This window comes from Elephas maximus, chromosome 16, assembly GCF_024166365.1.
Source record: "Elephas maximus indicus isolate mEleMax1 chromosome 16, mEleMax1 primary haplotype, whole genome shotgun sequence".
NCBI lineage: Eukaryota > Metazoa > Chordata > Mammalia > Proboscidea > Elephantidae > Elephas > Elephas maximus.
In genome coordinates, this window is record NC_064834.1 from 6,123,146 (window position 1) to 6,147,668 (window position 24,523).

At 37.3% G+C, this 24,523-nt stretch overlaps 1 long non-coding RNA gene across 4 annotated transcripts in view; it reads right to left on the reverse strand.

Moving 5' to 3' along the window:
* Positions 1–24,523, reverse strand: part of LOC126059197 (uncharacterized) — a 309,811-nt gene that overhangs the window by 49,230 nt on the left and 236,058 nt on the right. Inside the window, exon 1 of one of the 4 annotated variants that reach the window (XR_007513394.1) lies at positions 9,489–9,544. The exons of the other annotated variants lie outside the window; for them this stretch is intronic. This is a non-coding gene — a long non-coding RNA (uncharacterized LOC126059197). Of the gene's footprint in view, positions 1–9,488; positions 9,545–24,523 lie in introns of those variants that run through there. 4 annotated transcript variants of the gene reach the window in all.

Here is a 24,523-nt window from a genome sequence, read left to right on the forward strand (position 1 = left end):
TATCCTCATCCAAAACATTCCACCACCATTAACATAAACTCAATGTCCCCCAACACAAATACTCCTCCTTTTCCCTTCCATGTGAACTCTGATAACCATTAATGATCTTTGGTTTCAATATATTTGTTTATATGAGTGATATCATACAGTATTTGTCCTTTTAAAACTGATTAATTTTAACTGAACATAATATTTTCAAATGTCATCCATATTGTAACATGCATCAGAACTTCATTTCTCTTTACAGCTACATAGTATTCCATTGTACTTATATTCCACATTTTGTTTACCTATTCCTCTGTTAATTTCCATTGTTTCCATCTTTTGGCCCTTGTGAAAAATGCTGCAATGAATATTGGTGAACAGCTTTCTGTTTGTGTTCCTGCCTTTATGTCTGAGAATATACTGCTTGGGATTACTGGGTCATATAGTAACTCCATGTTCATCTTGTTGATGAAACACCAAACTGTTTTTCCACAGTGGCTACACAATTTTACACTCCCACCTGCAATGGATGAGGGTTCCAGTTTCTCCACAAGCTTGCCAACACTTGTTTTGTTTTGTTTTTCTATTGTTTTGTTTTATCATTGCCATTCTAATAGGGGTGAGGTGATATCTCATCGTGGTTTTGATTTGCATCTCCCTAATTGCTAATGGGAAACCCTGGTAGTGTAGTGGTTAAGTGCTAAGACTGCTAACCAAAAGGTGGGCAGTTTGAATCCACCAGGTACTCTTTAGAAACTCTATGGGGCAGTTCTACTCTTTCCTATACGGGTCACTATGGGTCGGAATCATGGTGGTGCAGTGATTAAAGCACTTGGCTGCTAACCAAAAGGTCAGAGGTTCAAACTCACCAGCTTCTGTGAGAGAAAGATGTCTGCTTCCATAAAGATTTATAGCCTTGGAAACCTTATGAGACAGTTCTACTCTGTCCTGTAGGGTCGTTATGAGTTGAAATTGACTTGATATATTGAACATCTTCTCATGTGCTTGTTGGCCATTTGAATATCCTCTTTGGTGAACTGTCTGTTCAGGTCTTTTGCCCATTTCTTGATTGGGCTGTCTTGTTGTTGTTAAATTGTAGAGGTTTTATATGTATTTTGGATTATCTGATATATGGTTCCCAAAAATTTTCTCCCAATCTGTAGATTGTCTTTTTACTTTGTTGAAAAAGGTCCTTTGACATACAAAAGTATTTAATTTTTATAAGGTCCCATTCATCTATTCTGTCTTTTACTGCTCAGGCTTTTGTTATATCTGATAATCTACCACTAAACACTTGGTCCGGCAGCCTTGCCCCTACATTTTCTTCTAAGAATCTTATGGTTCTAGCTTTCACATTTAGGTGGTTGATCCATTTTGAATTAGTTTTTGTGTCTGGTGTGAATCATGGATCATGATTCATTCTTCTTCATGTGAAAATCCAGTTTTCCCAGCACATTTATCCAAGAGACTCTTCCTTCCTCATTGAATGGATTTATCATCTTTGTGGAAAGAAACAAACATGTTGCTGTTGAGTTCCATTCCGACTCATAGCTACCCTATAGGACAGAGTAGAACTGCCCCACAGGGTTTCTAAGGAGTGGCTAGTGGATTCAAACTGCCAATCTATTGGTTAGCAGATGAACTCTTAACCACTGCACCACCAGGGCTCTGCCAAAAATAAGTTGACCATAAATGTATTGATTTATTTCTGGACTTTCAATTCTATTCCATTGTTCCGTATGTCTATTATTATACCAATTCCAGACTGTTTTAATTACTGTAGATTTGTAGTGTTTTGAAATCAGGAAGTATGAGTTCACCTACTTATTCTTCTTCTTCAAGATTGCTTTAATTATTTTGGGTCCCTCGCCATTCCATATAAATTTGAGGCTTGGCTTCTCCATTTCTGCAAAGAAGGCTGTTGGAATTTTGATCGGCATTGCACTGAATTTATAGATTGCCTTTTGGCTTAATGGTCTTTTGAAAGAGCTAAGTTACAGAATAACTAAGACAATTTTGAAGTCAAATAATAGAAAGACAAAAGACAAACATACCACACCAGATATCAAGACATTAAAAAAAGAAAAAATTCTAGTGGTTAATACAGTGTGGTATTGCCCTAGGGTCCAAAAGGCCAGTTAACAAAATAGAGAATCCAGAAGTAGACCCACACATTCATGGGTACTTGAAATATTATAAATCAGTGGGGAAAGGATGCCCTATTTAATAAATGGTTCTGTGAAAACTGGTTATCCACATAGAAAAAAACAACTTTATTCTACACCGTATCAATTAATTCCAGATGGATCAAATATTCCACTCCTTACTAGAACTGTGATCTTTAGCAAGTAACTTAACCTTCCTAGCTCCTAGCCCCCAGTTTTCTTATCTATAAAATGAGAATAATAATAGCACATAATTTCTAGCATTGTCATGAAGATTAAAAAAGCTGAATGAGAACAGTGTCTCATTGAAGTGTTTGTTAAATAAAGTCAAACATTAAAAACAAAACTGAAAACTTTTGGAGGAAAATATATGCAAATATAACATCAGGGAAGGATAGAATTTTTTAAACTAGATGCAAAAATAATGAATATAATAGGGAAAAAATGAATAAATCTGACCACATAAATGTGTACATAAATCTCTATGGCTAAAGATACCATAATTAATGTTTAAAATCAACTCAGAAAAGATATTTGCAATGAATATTATGGACAATAAAAAATTCCTACAAATAAGAAAAAGACAATCCAGTAGGAAATGTGGACAAAGGATATGAATAGGAAGTTCAAAGACAAATTATCCAAAGGGTCAATAAACGGGAGTATGACCTCACTGATAATCAGGGAAGCACAGCATGAAATGACTACAAAATGTCATTTATGCCTGTTAGTCTAGCAATACTTGGAGACAAAGTAGAGAAACTGGAATGTTCACATCCAGCCTGTGGAACTGTAATTTGGGCAACTATTTCGGAGAAAAATTTAACAATATCTTCTACATTTAAAGTTTAGTACATCCTATGATCCAACATAACTCCCTATCATATAGCCAGTTTCTCCTTCAGTCTTTCCATCTCCATAAAAGATAACTTTATTTTTCTAATTACTTAGATCCTTGATTCTCTCATACCACATCTCATCCTCAGAAAGCCTACTGGCTTTACATCAAAATATACTCAGACTTCCACCACTTCTCACCACTTTCACCACTACCTCAGCTGTAAGCCACCATCATCTCTCAAGGGCAAAAGAATTATTACTAATTATTAAAACTATACAATACGGCATTTGAATAACTGATCTTAAAACTACTATAATAATGAGAAGCAAAGCAACAATGTCAATACAAGTAACTTTCACCTCAAAGTGTAAAACTAAAGGGCTTGAGAATTGCCAAAGAATGATTCTAAGCTGACAGCATAGAACTCTCTCATGTGTGATGAGTATTAAACAGAGTGCAACACCCTCAATGTTTTCATTACGTAAGCTTTTAAATAATGAACTCTAATGAAGAAAAATATGACAAAAGGCTATTAAGTATGTAAAATAAAACCTGGGCTATTTCAAATGTAATGAATGTTAACCAAAGAGTAGTGACTTCAACCGCTTGCATTAATAACGAGGTACTAAAACAAGGGATGATGTTATAATATAACATAGCTACTAGAAATACGATAGCCACTGAGATACAAGGAGCCCTGGTGGCACAGTGGTTAAGAGCTTGGCTGCTAACCAAAAGATCAGCAGCTCAAATCCACCAGCTACTCCTTGGAAACCCTATGGAGCAGTTCTACTCTGTCCTATTGGATCACTGTGAGTCGGAACCAACTAGATGGTAACAGGTTCAGTTTTTAAGGTATACAAAAGGGTACTATAGGACTTATGAGATTAATACATGAGTATTAATTAAAGGTAAGAGGTATAGGTTTACAGGGAAAGAACACTACATTAAAACAGGGAATGATATTTTAAAACTGGAGTAAACTTATAATAAAAAGTATGACTAGAATAACTAAAAAAAGACTCCAAGTATTTCTGCTTCCAAATTTCTTACTATTCTATGAGATTAAGTCAAGAGAACGAGATGACTTCAAAGACAATAGGAATTAAACAAAGAGTAACTAGACTTAAGTTTACCATATGATATAAATGATGAGATATAGCATACTAAAAAAATTTTTTTTAATATATATATATAATGAAGATTAGAAAATACAGTTTAAAAAATTTTAGCTGTTTTCATAAGGAGAGTATGCAGGCCTGGTCCGGAAACCTTGAGAAATGTAAGCAGTCTCCTCAGGGGCTGTCTACTTCTCATCCAGGAGAGAAATGTCTGAACTTCAGTCCAAGTCTCTTAGTTGGCTGGAGGGCCGGTTAGATGCTTGAATTTTAGTTTTTAGTTTTTTGATAGGCCAGCAAGTCCAAAAAGATTTATCCTGTTTCAATATCTATAGCCTCCAGACTAAATAGAAGGTAAATTAGATACATTTGGCTTTTGAGTGTCAAAATATCTTTTTGACCTGTGAAGAATGCCTTTTCTAAAATAAATTTAATTATGGTTGTTAGAACATTTTATAATAATAGAAATGATGAGAAAGATTTCAAAGTAAAGTAGTGGCAATAAACTTGAAAAGGAAAACTATTTATAACATCTGTTAAGGAAGAAACAGGACTGTTAAAATTCAGCATCGGCAATGACTTCTAGCAATGGCATAGGTGACTTTTGTGGGCAGTCAGGACGTTGAGGGCTATTCAACTTTGAAGAACTATTTTGCTGACCACAGTTATTTTATCATTCGTTAATTCATTATTTCAGTGATACCTTTTTTTCTAATTTATAGGAGATTCTGTAGTTAACACAACATTGAGTATTAGTAACACTCTTACATAAACTTCACAGTAATCTTTTAGTTTACCCCAATCCTATGCAGTTAATTCAGCTTCATATAGCCCCGGATCAGCAGTAGTCTGAAATTTTTGTTAATTTTTTAAAATCTTGATTTAGTCTGGTGATTTTCATATTTAAAATATTATAATCCTTTATCTAAGTTTGGTATAGTCCAGTTTAATTGAAATATTTTGTTAAATAGTGGAGTAAAATCTGTGGATGACAACTTAAAATGTTCATGGTTAGCTGATGACAATATTTCTTAAAAGAATTATAGAAGCAATGTAAAAAAAAAACTTTAAACAAAATAACTTCAGACGTAATGATTATTCTTGTTTCTTAAAGAGGTTCAGGTACAATCTACAGCAGTTTTAAAACTGTTACCATATGCTTATACATTTCAGTAGTAATAAAAATTTTATGGGTAATGATGCTAATTCCCCAGTTAAACTATAAAAAATAACCAACTTAGTAATTCAAATTATGTAACATTTCATATAACATACTAATTTAAATTTTTTTTAGTATTTGTTTCTTTACAAAACAGAAACAAATCTTCTGTGGCTTTTTATGAAATCCCAATGGCTTTTAAAATTTAAGACTTATTAAATTAAACTTATTAAACTTTTTCGTATGAAATTTCAAAGTTGTTAGGGGTTTTTCCTAGATTACTGAGAACTGATATTTGCTTAACAGTGAGAAATTCAACTCTTGGCTACTTGACGTTAAGGCTCTTTAAAAAATTTATAAATTAATTCATTAAACTTGTAGTAAGAATTTTGACTATATTAAATTCCTTTTTAATAAACCTTTTAAATTTATTTTCTCCATTACCCATTCTTTATAGTACAACCCTTTAAGTGACAAAAATAAATATACTTAATACTGGACTCAAACACATACATATACATATATACTAGAGCCCTGGTAGCACAATGGTTAAGAACTCAGCTGCTACCCAAAAGGTTGCCAGTTCAAATCCACCAGCTGCTCTTTAGAAACCCTATAGGGCAGTTCTACTCTGTCCTACGTGATCACTATGAGTCTGAATCGACTCAACAGCAAAGGGTTTTATGGGTTTTAGAAACATATATATATATAAAATCTTTTTTGTGACATAAAAGTAAGAGCTTATAAACTTTAAGTATAATGACTGTCTTTTAACCTAATTTTAAGATCACTAAGTTATCCAAAAACTTTAGAAATCAATCCAAGCTTATATATTATATTGAAGTAAGTTTGTTTATATAGTTTATATATTTTTTATACAAACCTTTATTATTTATATTGTTTTCTTGGTAAGCAGTTTAGTCTTTTTTGTATTAATAAAAATTACTCTCTTCACTCTCTTTCTTTAAATAAAAGACACTTTATATAATACCTCACTTAAATACTTAGAAAGATTTTGCTTTTAAGGCTGACATAAAAACTTTTTTAGGCTGGGATTTGAATTTAAGGGTCTTAATAATTTAAGTCATTTAACCTGTATAAGCACTTATTTATCATTAAGCCAATTAGAACAATGCCTTCTGAAGGTGAAAAATTATCTTTTCTTTTAAATGTTATTGGATCCTATAAAGAATAATTTAAAAGCCTTGTTGTACCAAACAATTTATCTTTTTAGTGCACTTTTTTACGTGGGCTACTTTATGTTATTGAAAGTTTAATTTATGGCTTTCAGAGACAAGGCAAAACTTATACACAGAACTTAAGCAGAAAACCTCATACATTGTTAAGAAGCTAAGAAAAATTTAGACAATGCTACAAACTATAAAAGAAACTGAAACATTTGGGGGTTACTATTTTTTCTAATATCTTTTTATCAAAAATCCTGAAAACAAATACTAGTTTTCTAATTTTGCCTTATCTATTGCATAAAAAAAAAAAATTTTTTTATACAAGTACCTAAAATACATTATTTAAAGATTTTGATTCAAAAAGGTCTACAATTTCTTTTTTCTTCTGCAGAGCCTAAAATCAGCAAAACAAGACATGAAATTTGAAAAAGAGAAATGGAAGGGAAAAAAACACAAACTTGCTTATATTTCTTAAAATTCAAACAGTAATTCTTTAGTAAAACCAATTTAATTAACAGAAAAATAAGTCTTAGATAAACTCATTAGTTTGTTAGAGTCTCAGATAGAAGAATATTAGACCCTCTGACAAACCTTGAGCATTAAACAAAAATTCTCTGAGAAGGGCATAGTAAAGGAGAATTTACTTTCTTAAAGTGACTACTAAAGTTTTCTTAGAAAAAAAGGAAGTTATATCTAAAAAAGGAAGTTCAGACAAAGTAAGCTGTCACCAAAAGAGTAGAGGGAGCAGCTGGAGGGTTCTTATAAGTCTAAACAGAGTACCTTCTGATTTTAGTTAGTTGAAGAATGGTATATTATTTTGATATTTTCTAAAAATTTACATCTAAAGGTACCAATTAAAATAAGCATTAGGTAAGCAAGTTTGGATAATTTAAAAGAACCTTAACATCATTTCATTGAAGGTTCAATCTTGTTTTGAAGTTCACGGTTCTCAGGCCTAGTAAAATTCTAACGGGGATTGCCACGGAGTTCGGCTTCTCCGCTTGTGAAGATTGAGATCCTACAAACTTGAAAACTTCTAGGAAAATAAACTGTTCACAACCTCATACTACTGCTGCCACTAAACCAAAACCCATTACCATTGAGCCAATTCCAACTCATAGTGACCCTATACAACAAAGTAGAACCGCCCCATAGGGATTCCAAGGAGCAGCTGGTGGATTCAAACTCCGGACCTTTTGTTTAGCAGCCAAACACTTAACCACTGTGCCACCAAGGCTTCTACTAGTGAAGGCAAAATTTATATAAACAATACTTGGGGACCTCTCCCTGGTAAAACTCGTAAGGTAATAAAAGGAAAACTTACAGAATAAAACAAAGCAAACAGTAATTCTCGAATAGCCCAGACTACAGTTCTGAAGACTCAGTTTTGAAGATTCAGCTGTTGAAAATTCAGCAGGATGTATACAAAGCAAACCAAAAGCAAAGCAGACAAAAAAAGGAGTGACAAGTGCTTGAGATTTTAATCTTTAGGGAGACAGTTTTACTGTCCTGCTGTTTTGAATGCCTCCTGGTATTAATTAAAATGTGACTTTTAATTTTGAATTTACTACATAGAAAAAAAATAGTTTAGGCATGTCAAAGGTTCTCTATACGAGGCATTTATCTTTTACTCTATTTTTCTCTCTGAAAGATAGGTGTGCATGCAAGTTTTAACCTGTTTCAGAGGCTTTAAAGACTAGAAGAAACATTCAAAGAATATAGAAGGGCAAATGTCCTACTCCGGGCTGCCCTTCAAGTAGCAGGACCATAATGTTTGCTTATAAATTGTGCAGAAGTCCCCAAAGGACATTTTCCACTCTTGGATTTGTTATTCTCCACCTCCCTTGTTAACTAAAAGTGCACACTAAAGTCAGAATCAGAATGTGTCCAAACTTGAACTTGCAGGCAGAAATGCTTAACCTGAACCTACATGCACATAAACAATTTTTGCCAAAGTGCCTAGACCTGCAAGTGGGAACACTTAACTCAGACCTGCAGGCGGACAAACAATTTCCTCTAATGGTGTCCCCACAGAGGGCAGAGAACTACTCTTGATTGTTTTCTTGGGATCAAGGTACCCAAACTTGCAAGCAGAGAACCTAGATCAGGACTCACAAGCAGACCAAGACTCAAGGAATAGACTCAACCTCTGTCAGAACCAGAATAGGAAGAAAAGGGAAAACAAATCCAAGCTGAATTAAGAATGAAAGTGAGCTAATAATAATGAAAATAAGCTGATAAGGATGAAAGTATGCCAGTAATAAAACTCGGCAACCTCAGATGCAAGTATGCGGACGTTCGATCCAAGAGGTACTCACCCAGACAGTCCCCACAGGTCCATTGAAAAAGGGAGTCTAATTGACTCAGCTGGATCCAAAGCCCATTTTCTCAGCTCTCTGGGGGCTTTCAGAGGGAGTCTCCTATGGATCCCATGTTTTCTGACACCACATGTTTTAGTGGAACAAACTACACGTCTATTTAGATTTAAAAATAAAGAGTTTCATTACGGCTATAAAAGTATTTTTGCAAAATGGACAACACGGTGCCAGGATACTCTGAACAAAGCGTTTCAAGGGGGCACAGTGATACACAGACTTATAAAGACAAAATGAAGGATACAACAAAAATGTTCGTGATTGGTTGATATTTACAGAGTTTACAGGGGGTATTAGGAAAAGGTTATGGAAAAGTCACAGGTCAGAAAAGTACTTTTTTGGGAGAGCAAAGGGAACATTTTCTAAGAATTTGTTGACTATTAAAGTCTCGCGTTTAACACCTGTAATAATCTTCTATTTACATCGGCCATTTCTAACCACGAGATCTTCCTCTAGCAGCAAAACTGCATTTAACTAGGTCAGGATACAGTGGAAGGCTTTGCAAAAATGACGGGGTGCATTATATGACAGAGAAAAACTCTAAGATGGAGATGCCTAGGGCAAGAAAAGTTTGGGCTCGGACCATAGCCCAAAATTTCTAGTTAGGCCAAGAAGCTTGTTTTGGAAAGGCTCTTTCTCAGATCTCATGAAAGCTTACGTCAGAGGGTGGGGTCAAGATGGTGGCGTAATCAGACGCTTCCAGTGGTCCCTCTTACAACAAAGACCTGAAAAAACAAGTGAATTGATTATATATATGACAAGCTAGGAGCCCTGAACATCAAAGCCAAATTTAAGAAATTGGACAGGGGGAGGGAGAGACAGTTCAGAAGCAGCAAGGAGTTGCTGGACCTGACTCGGTGATAACCGGCACCCTGCAAGACTGATCTCTGGTGCAACCATGTCAGGGCTGGCAGTACCATTTGAGACACGGTTTTCACAGTGGGAGAGAGCAAGTAGCACAGACTCTACTTATGCCTCCGGAATCAGTGAAGAACAGCACTCTCGCCGAAAGATAAGTACTTGTGTCTAATTTACCACACGGATCAAAAAACACCCCTTTTGAAAGAACTCTCTCCCATTTATCTGATCCCTCCTCCCTCTGCTCCAGCCCCCAAGCTGGCTTCAGTAGCGGTCACTTTCACTGGGTTTGAGATAAGGTTCTGCTGCGCCCTGAGCCCTTCTTCTGACCTTGGAGAAGGAACAAATTAACAAATGGGGGAAAAATAAACTGCCAGCTCTCCTAAGTTGGGAACAGGGGGCAGAAGCAGCTCCTTTGCCTGGGCGCAGGCAAAAGCAGTACACAGGCTTTGAATGTCTTTCACCCCTGCATGGACCTGTGTGGGCCCATTTCAGCAGACTGGGCCCTTGTTGGCACGGTGCAACAGTGCATGTGCCTGAGGTCTCACTTCAACTATTTCAGCTCTGTGGTGCAGAGGCAGGTTTTTGATGTTTGACACCCCTCTGCCTATTAAGCAGGATCCTCACCTATCCATATCAGGAGCCTGAGGACTACTAGCTCCATCCATGCCACCTAGACACCCGTGACAAGGATAAGTGGTGACTCCCAGTCCTTACACCCAAAAGCATTGGGCGCCCATGGTCTGGCTGCAGAGCCCACCCACCTGTACACTGTAGGGAACATGGACTCTCATGGGACATTGGTTAGCCCCCTGCATTGCTCAGAGCATGAACCCCTGCTGCAGCCAGATACCTATGCCTACACCAATCATCCCTGCTCCTCTAAGACTGTAGGTGAGAGCCTGCACCACACAATGACTGACTGACTACCTGGACACCTGAGCTGAATCCATAAAAGAAAATTAAATGGATTCCTGGGCTCATATACCTGGTAACAGCTCTAGCCATCTGGTAAGAGGAAGTTAGAGCTTCAAAGGCCCCAATAATCAAAGTAGTTCATTTGAGCAGCCTATTTGGGCATATCAAAACAAAACAAAGCAAGAACCTAGGATACAGTAAGCAAATATAAAATAAATTAATACAATAACTTATAGAGGCCTCAGAGACAACAGTCAATATCAAATCACATAAAGAAGCAGACCACGATTGCTTCAGCAAGCTCCCAAAACAATTAAGGAATCTTCCAGATGAAGATATATTCCTGGAATTATCAAAGGTAGAATACAAAAGATTAATATACAGAACTCTTCAAGAGGTCAGCAAGCAGATCAGGCAAAACACAGAACAAGCCAAGAAGCACACAGATAAAGCAGTTGAGGAAATTAAGAAGGTTATTTAGGAGCATAATGACAAATTTAATAGGCTGCAAGAATACACAGAGAGACAGCAAACAGAAATTCAGAAGATTAACAATAAAATTTCAGAATTAGACAACTCAATAGAAAGTCAGAGCAGTAGAACTGAGGAAATGGAAATAAGAATAGTGAGACTGAAGATAAAACATGAGACAAATATATTCAAAGAAAAATCTGATAAAAGAATTTTTTAAATATGAAGAAACCCTAAGAATCATGTGGGATTCTATCAAGAGAAATAAGCTGGGAGTGACTGGAGTACTAGAACAGGGAGGGACAACAGAAAATATGGAGAGAATTGTTGAAGATTTGTTGGCAGCAAACAGATATCATGAAAGATGAGAAGATATCTATCCAAGATTCTCCTCAAACCCCACACAAGGTAGATCCCAAAAGAAAGCCACCAAGACATATTATAATCAAACTTGCCAAAACCAAAGATAGAGAATTTTAAGAGCAGCTAGGGATAAACTAGAAGTCACCTACGAAGGAGAGTCAATAAGAATAAGCTTGGACTATTCAGCAGAAACCATCAAGGCAAAAAGGCAGTGGGATGACATATATAAAGCCTTGAAGGAAAAAAATTGCCAACCAAGAATCATATATCCAGCAAAATTGTCTCTCAAATACAAAGGTGAAATTACATTCCCAGATAAACAGAAGTTTAGGGAATTTGGGGAAAAAAAAAAAAAACCTCAAGCTACAAGAAATACTAAAAGGAGTCCTCTGGTGAGAAAATCAACAACATCAGATAACAACCGATACTAGAACACAGGACACAGCAATCAGGTATCAACCTGGACAGGGAAATCACAAAAATAAATCAAGGTAAAAAACATTCAAAACAGGGAAACAGCAATGACATTATGTAAAAGATAACAACATTAAATCAATAAAGAGGGACTAAAAACGTAGTCATAGATGGTTCTTATGGAGCGGAAGTCAAGGTCCTATAAACAGATAAAAGTTTGGTTTAAACTTAGAAAAAACAGGGGTAAATATTGAGGTAACCAAATAGGAGACTAACAATACTACACATCAAAATAAAATACAAGAAAAACGTAAAGACTCAGCAAAAACAAAATCAACAACAATGAAAAAGAGGAAAAGACAATATATAAAGAAAAGCTACTCAGCACAAAAAATAAAGTGGAAAAAAGAAACTGTCAATGACCCATAAAAAAAGACATCAAAATGACAGAACTAAACTCATACCTATCCATAATTACCCTGAATGTAAATGGACTAAATGCACCAATAAAAAGACAGAGAGTGGCAAAATGGATAAAAATTTAAAAAAACACGATCCGTCTACATGCTGCCTACAAGAGACACACCTTAGACTTAGATACCCAAACAAACTAAAACTTAAAGGATGGAAAAATATATATCAAGCAAACAACAATCAAAAAGGAGCAGAAGAGGCAATATTAATTTCTGATAAAATAGACTTTAAAGTTAAATCCACCACAAAGGATGGGCAATGACACTATATTATGATCAATATACCAGGAGAATATAACCATAATAAATATTTACACACCCAACAACAAGCCTTCAAGATACATAAAACAAACTCTAACAGCATTGAAAAGCAAGATAGACAGCTCCACAATAATAGTAGGAGACTTCAACACACCACTTTTAGTGAAGGACAGAACATCCAGACAGAAGCTCAATAAAGATGCAGAAGACCTAAATGACACAATCAACCAACCTGACCTCATAGACATATACAGAACACTCCACCCAACAGCAGCCAAGTAGACTTTCTTTTCCAATGCAGGTGGAACATTCTCCAGAATAGACCACATATTAGGTCATAAAGCAAGCCTGAACAGAATCCAAAAATATTGAAATATTACCAAGCATCTTCTCTGACCAAAAAGCCATAAAAGTTGAAATCAGTAACAGAAAAAGCAAGGAAAAAAAATCGAACACGTGGAAAATGAACACACCTTGCTCAAAAACTACTGCATTATAGAAGAAATTAAGGGTGGGATAAAGAAATTAATGAAATCCAATGAGAATGAAAGCACTTACTATCAGAACTTTTGGGACACAGCTAAAGCAGTGTTCAGAGTTCAATTTATATCAATAAATGCACACATACAAAAAGAAGAAAGGGCCAAAGTCAAAGAACTATTCCTACAACTTGAAAAACAGAGAGCAACAAAAGAAACCGTCTAGCACCAGAGGAAAGCAGATAATAAAAATTAGGGCAGAATTAAATGAAACAGAGAACAGAAAAATAATTGAAAGAGTTAACAAGACCAAAAGCCGGTTCTTTGAAAAGACCAAAAAAATCAATAAACCATTGGATAACTGACAAAAGAAAAACAGGAGAGGAAGCCAGTAACCCAAATAAGAAATGAGATGGACGATATCACAACAGACCCAACTGAAATTAAAAGAATCAGATTACTATGAAAAAGCATACTCTAACAAATTCGAAAACCTAGGGGAAGTGGACAAATTTGTAGAAACACAATACCTATCTAAACTGACATAGAGCCAGAACAACTAAATAAACCCATAACAAAAGAAGAGATTGAAAAGGTAATTAACCCCCCCCCCCAAAAAAAAGCCCTGGCCCTGATGGATTCACTGGAGAATTCTACCAAATATTCAGAAAAGAGTTAACACCACTACTACTAAGGTATTTCAGAGCATAGAAAAGGATGGAATACTCCCAAATTCATTCTATGAAGCCAGCATTACCTTGATACCAAAACCAGGTAAAGATTCCACAAAAAAAGAAAATTACAGACCAAAATTCCTCATGAACTTAGATGTAAAAATCCTCAAAAAAATTCAACAATGTATCAAAAAATATTTCACCATGACCAAGTGGGTTTCATGCCAGGTATGCAGGGACAGTTCGACATTAGAAAAGCAATTAATGTAATCCATCATATAAATAAAAAAAGGACAAGAGCCACATGATCTTATCAATTGGTGCAGAAAAGGCATTTGACAAAGTCGAACACTCATTCACGATAAAAACTCTCAGCAAAATAGGAATAGAAAGGAAATTCCTCAACATAACAAAGGACATTGATACAAAGCCAACAGCCAACATCATCCTAATTGGAAAGAGTCTGAAAACATTCATTCCCCTTGAGAACTGAAATAAGACAAGGATGGCCCTTATCACTACTCTTATTCAACATTGTGCTGGAGGTCCCAACCAGAGCAATTCTGCTAGATGAGGAAATAAAGTTCATCCAAATTGGTAGGGAAAAAGTAAAAGTATCTCTATTTGCAGATGACATGATCTTACACACAGAAAACCGTGAAGAATCCACAAGAAAACTACTGAAACTAATAGAAGAGTTCAGTAGAGTGTCAGGATACAAGATAAACACACAAAAAGCAGTTGGATTCCTCTACACCAACAAAGAGAATGTGGAAAAGGAAATCATCAAATCAATACCATTTACATTAGCCCCCAGGAAGATAAAATATTTGGTAATAAATATAACCAGGGAAGTAAAAGATCTACACAAAGAAAACTACAAGACACTACTGAAGGAGGTGGGGCCAACATGGTGAACTAGTCGGAAGCTTCCACTGATCCCTCTTACAACAAAGCCTTGAAAAAACAAGCGAATCAATATGGCAAACTAGGAACCCTGAGCATCAAATGCAAAATTTAAGGAATTGATCTGAGCAACGGGGGAGGCAGAGACAGTGCAGAAGCAGCAACAAGTAGCCAATCCCATGCAACGCCTCAGCTCTGATTCCTTGGTGCTGTTTTTTGGTGCAACTGTGGCAGGGCTGATGGTAGTTTCCTAAGACACCGCAGCTTCAACGAAAGAAGGCAAGCAGGGTGGTGCACCCCTGATCCTGTGATGTGTCTACACCAGCTGTCCACAGCATTTAGGAAGTGGCTACTTCAGCAAAAGAAGGCAACTGAAGTGCTGGCACCCTGACTCCCTGGTGTGACAGCCACAGGACCGGCCACGGAGTTTAGGACACAGCTGCTTAAGCAAAAGAAGGCAAGCACGGAACGCAGCCCTAACCCCCTGGGGCAATCTCGGCAAGGACCGAGCCAGCACACACAGGCTACATGCAACTCTGGAATCTGAGGTAAAACAGCGCTCTCAACACAAGATAAGTGATTTTGTCTAATTTACCTCACATGGATCTAATAGCTCCTTCTTTTGAAGGAACTCTCTCCTATCTACCTGTTCCTTCATCCCTCTGCCCCAGCTGGCTTCATTAACAGTTGATTTCCCTGGGCCTGAGATAGACTGAGCCATTTCTCCTGGCTTGGGAGAAAGAACAAATTGACAAACAGGGGAAAAATACCTTGCTGACTCCCCTAATCTGGAAGCTCAGAGCAGAAGCAGCTCCAGTCCAGCCATAAGCAATCCACAGACTTTGGCTTTCACCCCTACATGGATCCAGGTGGCTATTATATTGCAAGGGCAAGTCTGTTTGAGGTCTGACTGTACCTGTTTCAGCTGTGCAGTAGAGAGGCAGGATTTGGAAGTCTGATACCACTCTGCCTATTAAACAGGGCCTTCGCCTACCCACAGGAGTGACCTGAAGGCTGGAGGCTCCATCCACACCACTTAGCCACCCGTGAAAGGGGTTCAAGGATAGCAGTGCCTACCAGTCCTTACAGGTATAAGCATCAGGTGCCTAAGATACAGCTGCAGAGCCCACCCACCAGAGCACTCTAGAGAACAGAGATGCTCCTTGCTAACTGACACTTGGGAAACGTATCAGCCCCCTGCCTTCCTCAGAGTGTGACACCCTGCTGCTACCAGAAACCAGTGTACACACCCATCACCACTGCTCCTCTAAGATGTTAGGTGAGAGCCTACACCACACACTAGGTAACCAACTATCAGGACACCTGAGCTGAATCTATACAAGAATCATGAATGGACTCCTAGGCTCCTGGTAACAGCTCTAGCCATCAGGTAATAGGACATTAGTTCTTCAAAGGCTCCAATAATCAAGTTAGCTCATGCTAGTAGCCTATTTGGGTATATAAAAACAAAACAAAGCAAGAAACTAGGACATAGTGAGCAAACAAAAGAAATTAATACAATAGCTTATAGATGGCTTGGAGACAACGGTCGATATCAAATCGCATAAAGAAGCAGACCATGATTGCTTCAACAAACTCCCATAACAGAGAATCGCGGATGCTCCTGGATGAAGATGTATTCCTGGAATAACCGGATGTAGAATACAAAAGATTAATATACAGAACTCTTCAAGACATCAGGAACGAGATCAGGCAACACGCACAAAAAGCCAGGGAACACACAGAGAAAGCACTTGAAGAAATTAAAAGGATTATTCAAGAATATAATGAAAAATTTAATAAAACGCAAGAATTCACATAAAGGCAGCATTCAGAAATTCAGAAGATTAACAATAAAATTACAGAAATAGACAATAGAAAGTCAGAGGAGCAGAATTGAGGACCTGTAATGCAGAATTGGTGAGCTGGAAGATAAAGCACTTGGCACCAATATATTTGAAGAAAACTCAGATAAAAGAATTTTAAAAAATGAAGAAACCCAAGAATTATGAGGGATTCTATCAAGAAGAATAACTTGCAAGTGATTGGAATGCCAGAAGGATAACAGAAAATACAGAGAGAATTGTTGATGATTTTTTGGCAGAAAACTTCCCTGACATTGTGAAAGATGAAAGGATATCTATCCAAAATGCTCATCGAACACCATACAAAGTAGATCCCAAAAGAAAGTCATCAAGACATATTACCAGCAAACTTGCCAAAACCAAAGATAAAGAGAAAATTTTACGAGCAGCCAGGGATAAGCAAAAGGTCACCTACAAAGGAAAATCAATAGGAATAACTTCGGACTACTCGGCAGAAACCACGCAGGAAAGAAAGCAATGAGATGACATATGTAGAGCACTGAAGGAGAAAAACTGCCAGCCAAGAATCATATATCCAGCAAAACTGTCTCTCAAATATGAAGGCGAAATTAAGACATTTACAGATAAACAGAAGCTTATGGAATTTGCAAGAACCAAACCAAAACTACAAGAAATAATAAAGGGAATTCTCTGGTTAGAAAATCAATAATATCAGATATCAACCCAACACTAGAACACAGAACAGAGCAACCAGATAACAACTCAGATAGGGAAATCACAAAAATAAATTAAGATTAAAAAAAAAAAAAGCTCAAAACAGGGAATCAGTGATGTCATTATGTAAAAGATGTCAATAATCAATAAGGAGGGGCTAAATAAAGTAGGCATAGATCTTCCATATGGAGAGGAAATCAAGGCAAAATAGGGATATAAAAGTTAGGTTTAAACTTAGAAAAATAAGGGTAAATATTAAGGTAACCGCAAAGAAGACTAACAATCCTGAACTTCAAAATATAAAATGAGATAAACGTAAAGACTCAGAAAAAACAAATTCAACTACAATGAAAAAGAGGAACACATAATTTACAAAGAAAAACTTCTTAGACAAAAAAGTAAGTAGAAAAATGAAATTGTCAAGAACACACAAAAACAGGCATCAAAATGGCAGCACTAAACTCATACCTATCTACAATTATGCTGAATATAAACGGACTAACTGCACCAATAAAGAGACAGAGACTTGCAGAATGGATTAAGAAAACAAAATCCGGCTATATACCACCTGCAAGAGACACACCTTAGACTTAAAGACACAAACACAAAAATTCAAAGGATGGGAAAAAAATATATCAAGCAAACAAAAATCAAAAAAGAGTAAAAGTGGCTATATTAACTTCTGACAAAACAGACTTCAAACTTAAAACTGCCACACAGAATAAGTAAGGATGCTATATAATGATTAAAGGGACAATATATCAGGAGGATATAACCACATTAAATATTTATGCACCCAAAAACAGAGCTTCAAGATACATAAAACAAACTCTAACAGCATTGAAAAGTGAGACAGACAGCTCTACAATAATAGTAGGAGATTTCAACACACCACTTTTAGTGAAGGACAGAACATCCAGAAAGAAGCTCAATAAAGACACGGAAGAGCTAAATGTTACAATTAACCAACTTGACCTCATAGACATATACAGAACACTCCACCCAACAGCATCCAAGTATGCTTTCTTTTCCAATGTATATTAGGACATAAAGCAATCTTAACAAAATCCAAAACATTGAAATATTACAAAGCATCTTCTCTGACCATAAAGCCATAAGAGTAGAAGAAAATAACAGAAATATCTGGGAAAAGAAATCAAACACATGGAAACTGAACAACACTTTGCTCAAAAATGATTTGATTATAGAACAAATTAAGGACAGAACAAAGAAATTCATAGAATCCAGTCAGAATGAAAATACTTCCTATCAGAACCTTTGGGACAACAGCTAAAGCAGTGCTCAGAAGTCAATTTATATCAATAAATGCACACATACCAAAAGAAGAAAGGGCCAATATCAAAGAATTATCCCTACAACTTGAACAAATGGAAAGAGAGCAACAAAAGAAACCCTCAGGCACCAGACGAAAGCAAATAATAAAAATTAGAGCAGAATTAAATGAAAGAAAACAGAAAAACAATTGAAAGAGTTAACAAGACCAAAAGGTGGTTCTTTGAAAAGATTAATAAAATCGATAAACCATTGGCCAGACTGACAAAAGAAAAACAAGAGATGACGCAAATAACCTTAATAAGAAATGAGATGGGCGATATTACAACAGACCCAGCTGAAATTAAAAGAATCATAACAGAGTACTATGAAAAGTTGTACTCTAACAAATTTGAAAACCTAGAGGAAATGGACAAATTTCTAAAAACATACTACCTAACTAAGCTAATACAAACAGAGACAACAACTAAATAAACCCATAACAAGAGATTGAAAAAGTAATCAAAAAACTACCAACAAAGAAAAGCCTTGGCCCTGATGGCTTCACTAGAGAATTCTACCAAGCTTCCACAGAAGAGTTAACACCACTACTACTAAAGGTATTTCAGAGCATAGAAAAGGATGGAATACTCCCAAACTCATTCTCCGAAGCCAGCATGACCCTGATACCGAAACCAGGTAAAGATTCCACAAAAAAAGAAAATTGCAGGCTAATATCCCTCATGAACTTAGATGCAAAAATCCTCAACAAAATTCCAGCCAATGGAATTTAACAACATATCAAAAAAATAATTCACCATGACCAAGTGGGATTTGTACTGGGTATGCAGGGATAGTTCAACATTAGAAAAATAATTGATGTAATCCATCACATAAGTAAAACAAAATACAAGAACCACATGATCTTATCAATTGATGCAGAAAAGGCATTTGACAAAGTCCAACACCCATTCATGATAAAAACTCTCAGCAAAATAGGAATAGAAGGGAAATTCCTCAACATAATAAGGGGCATTTACACAAAGCCAACAGCCAACATCATCCTAAGTGGAGAGAGTCTGAAAGCATTCCCCTTGAGATGGGGAACCAGACAAGTATGCCTTTTATCACCACTCTTACTGAACATTGTGCTGGAGGTCCTAGCCAGAGCTATAAGGCTAGATGAAGAGATAAAGGGCATCCAAATTGGCAAAGAAGAAGTAAAAGTATCTCTGTTTGCAGATGACATGATCTTATACACAGAAAAACCTGAAGAATCCTTAAGAAAACTATTGAAACTAATGAGTTCAGCAGAGTTTCAGGATACAAGATAAACATACATAAATCAGTTGGATTCCTCTAAAGCAACAAAGAGAGGAATGAAGAGGAAATCACCAAATCAATACCATTTACAGTAGCCCCTAAGAAGATAAAGTACTTAGGAATAAACCTAACCAGAGATATAAAAGACCTATACAAAGAAAACTACAGGACACTACTGCAAGAAACCAAAAGAGACCTACACAAACAGAAAAACATCACCTTGCTCATGGATAGGAAGACTCAACATTGTAAAAATGTCTATTCTGCCCAAAGAAATCTATAGCTACAATGCATTCCCGATCCAAATATCAGTGACTTTTTTAATGAGATGGAGAATACCTTTTTACGGAAGACATACAACTTCATACGGAAGGGAAAGAGGCCCCAGATAAGTAAAGCATTACTGAGAAAGAAAAACAAAGTGGGATGCCTTGCACTACCTGATTTTAGAACATATTATACTGCCACAGTGCTCAAAACAGCCTGGTACTGGTTCAACAACAGAAACATAGACCAATGGAACAGAATTGAAAATCCAGACACAAATCCATCCACATATGAGCAACTGATATTTGACAAAACCCCAAAGTCATTTCAGTGGGGGAAAAGACAGTCTCTTTAACGAATGGTGCTGGCATAACTGGATATCCATCCGCAAAAAAAATGAAACTAGACCTGTACCTCACACCACCCACAAAAACTAACTCAAAATGAATTAAACACCTAAATATAAAATCTAAAACAATTAAGTTCATGGAAGAAAAAATAGGAACAACGCTAGGAGCCATAATACATGGCATAAACAGTATACAGAACATTACTAGAACTGCACAAACACCTAAAGACAAATTAGAGAACTGGGAGCTCCTAAAAGTTAAACATCTACACTCATCCAAAGACTTCCCCAAAAGAGTAAAAAGACTGCCTACAGATTGGGAAAAAGTTTTTAGCAACGACAAATCCAGTCAGCATCTGATCTCTAAAATCTACATGTTACTGCAAAAACTCAACAACAAAAAGACAAATAGCCCAATTAAAAAATGGACAAAAGATATGAAGAGACACTTCACCAAAGAAGACATTCAGGTGGCTAACAGACACATGAGGAAATGCTCACGATCATTAGCCATTACAGAAATGCAAATCAAAACTACGATGAGATTCCATCTCACTCCAACAAGGCTGGCATTAATCCAAAAAACAAAATAATAAATTTTGGAGAGGTTGTGGAGAGACTGGAACACTTATACGCTGCTGGTGTGAATGTAAAATGGTACAATCACTTTGGAAATAGATTCTGCACTTCCTTAAAAAGCTAGAAATAGAAGTACCATAGGATCTAGCAATCCCACTCCTTGAAATATATCCTAGAGAAGTAAGAGCTGTCGCACAAACAGATATGTGCACACCCATGTTCACTGGAGCACTGTTCACAATAGCAAAAAGACGGAAGCAAACAAGGTGCCCATCAGCGGATGAATGGATAAATAAATTATGGTATATTCACACAATGAAATACTATGCAGGATGAATCTGTGAAACATAACATGGAGGAACCTGGAAGGCATTATGCTCAGTGAAATTAGTCAGTTGCAAAAGGACAAATATTGTATGAGACCTCTATTGTAAGAACTGGAGAAAAAGTTTAAACACAGAGGAAAATATTCTTTGACGCTTACAAGGATGGGGAGGGAGGAAGAGGGGTATTCACTAGTTAGATAGTAGATAAGAACTATCTTAGGTGAAAGGAAAGACAACACACAGTACAGGAGAGGCCAGCACAACTGGACTAAACCAAAAGCAAAGAAGTTTTCTGAATACAACCGAATGTTTTGAACGCAATAGTAGCAGGGATGAGGTCTGGGGACCATGGCTTCAGGGGACATCTAGGTCAATTGGCATAACAAAATGTATTAAAACGTTCTGCATCCCATTCTGGTGAGTGGCATCCGGAGTCTTAAATGCTAGCAAGCAGCCATCTAAGATGCATCAATTGGTCTCAACCTAGCTGGAAAAAAAAAAAGGAAAATGAAGAACACCAAAGACACAAGATAAATATGAGCCCAAGAGACAGAAAGGGCCACACAAACCAGAGACCCCATCAGCCCGAGACCAGAAGAACTAGATGGTGCAGGGCTACCACCAATGACTGCCCTGACAGGAAACACAACTGAGAATCCCTGATGGAGCAGGAAAATAGTGGGATGCAGACCTCAAATTCTCGTAAAAACACCAGACTTAATGGTCTGCCTGAGACTGGAGGGATCCCCAGGCCCTCTGTTAGCCTGAGTGGAACCATTCCCAAAGCCAACTCTCCAGACAGGAATTGGACTGGACGATAAGACAGAAAATGATACTGGTGAGGAGTGAGCTTCTTAGTTCAAGTAGACACATGAGACTATGTGGGCAGCTCCTGTCTGGAGGGGAGATGAGAAGGCAGAGGGGGACAGGAGTTGGTTGAATGGACACGGGAAATACAGGGTGGAGAGGAGGAGTGTGCTGTCACATAAGGGGGAGAGCAGCTAGGGGTACATAGCAAGGTATGTATAAGTTTTTATACGAGAGACTGACTTAATTTGTAAACTTGCATTTAAAGCTCAACAAATTAAAAAAAAAAAAAAACAGATTATGTTACTTCTCTGTTCAAAATCCTCCCATGGTTCCCCATTGCACTCAGAATAAAGACCAGTGATGCCCAGTGGCCTACAAGACCTCCATGATCTTGTTCCCATTTCCTCCATGACCTCACCTCCTTCTAACCCCCTCCTTGCTTCCTGTGCTTGAGCACACTGACCTCTGCAGTCTTCGCTGAATTCAGAGTCATACTTTTACCCCAGGCCCTTTGCACTTGCTGTTTCCTTTGGCTAGAATGCTTTTCCCTATAAATTCATACCTTTTTAATAGCCTTGCACAAATGTTACCTTCTCCAAAACCAAAAACCAAACCCAGTGCTATCAAGTCGATTCCAACTCATAGCGACCCTATAGGACAGAGTAGAGCTGCCCCATAGAGTTTCCAAGGAGCGCCTGGCGGATTCGAACTGCCGATCCTTTGGTTAGCAGCCATAGCACTTAACCACTATGCCACCAGGGTTGAGGCCTTTTTGGACCACTCCATCTAAATTCCAACAGGAGCACCACTGCCCCAAACACGTACATACACATAATCCCTAACCTTTCTCGTCCCTTTCAAATGTAAGCTTCAGGAGGATAGGAATTTTGCTTCATTCTCTTCACTGTGATGTCCTTCAAAACAGCGCTCAGTCTTTGTAGGCAGTCATAAATATGGGTTAAATAAATAAAGGACTGTGAGAATTATAAAGCTACAATATTACAGGCACTGTATTAGGGGTTGGGAAGTAGAAGAGAGAGAAACAAAAAGAGGTCCCTCCCTCAGGGAATTAACGATCTTTTGGGAGGAAAATTTGATCGATACATATAAATATGACTATATGACTTAAGGAGCCCTGGTGGCACAGTGATTAAGAGCTCAGGTGCTAACCAAGAGGTCAGAGGTTCATCTGCCAGCTGCTCCTTGGAAACCCTATGGGGCAGCTGTACTGTGTCCTATAGGGTCACTATGAGTTGGAATCGACTCGATGGCACACAACAACAACAGCAACAGATGATTTAAATAAATTAAGGGTGCTATGAAGGAAAATTCTGTTGATTTTAGCCCAGTAAGGTGTCATTTTTGTTGTGTTGTTGTTTTAACTGTGAAAATGTATCATCTGCCTCATGAGGAAAAATAATTTCTTGGTATTCTCAATTGTTCCACTGTACCTATAATCCAGATTTTGGGAAGTCAGAAATAGATGTTTCTGTCTTTGTTCTAGTGTCAAGTGGGACCTCACTCAAATTTTTTTTGAAGATCATAAGTCTTAGGGACAAACTGGAGACTCTTTTTGCAGATGCCATTCAATAGCAGATTAGCCAGCACTCTCGAACCCATGAGGATGCCAGCATCTGTCCACCCGGCAGTGTTTTCTGTGAAAGAGTATGGCTCTATGCTTGCCTTCTTTCATGTAACTTTACCGGTTTTTATGACTAGAAAGGATTTCAGAAGCCTGTCTTGTGATGGTAAGATGCAGATGGATTTTGGAACACGGAGCCCCAAATTGCCAACTTTTCATTATTTCAGCACAGCCCTAAATCCACACTTGGTCGCATTTAAAAAGTAGGTGAAAGATCTTGGGAAAGAATCCACAGAATGCCAAAAGATTACACTGGATGAAGTGAATTATCTTTGTTGAACCCAGATAGAAAGGGAAAATCTCGCTCCTGAGGAATTCCACCACCAGGGCCAGAACGTTCTCTCTTAGAATGGCACATACTGAATTGTGTTGCTTATGTAACAACAAGGTCTAGTCTTTTCACCTGTTTGTCAGGCATGGATCTGTTTTTCATTCTCCTCACCCATGTTCTCTCCTTGGTGTATGTTGAGATTGTTGACTTGTAGAACATCAAAAAGAAACAAATTTCCACGAACAGCATAAATTGGCCAGCGTAAAAGAGACTCACAGAGTTGGAGCTGAATTTACTCAACACAGGGCAAGAGGTCAGAGCCTCACAAAAATGCCTTTTGTTTGAACCATAGACAAGAGCCAAAGCATCTGTGTCCCAGCGTCTTGGGCATGGATGAAACTCAAATTCCAGCCCTGCATGAAACCAGCTGGAAGAGGGAAGCCTGTTTCTGGCAGTCATGTCTCAGAGAATTGAAGCAACAACCTGTCTAACTTTAG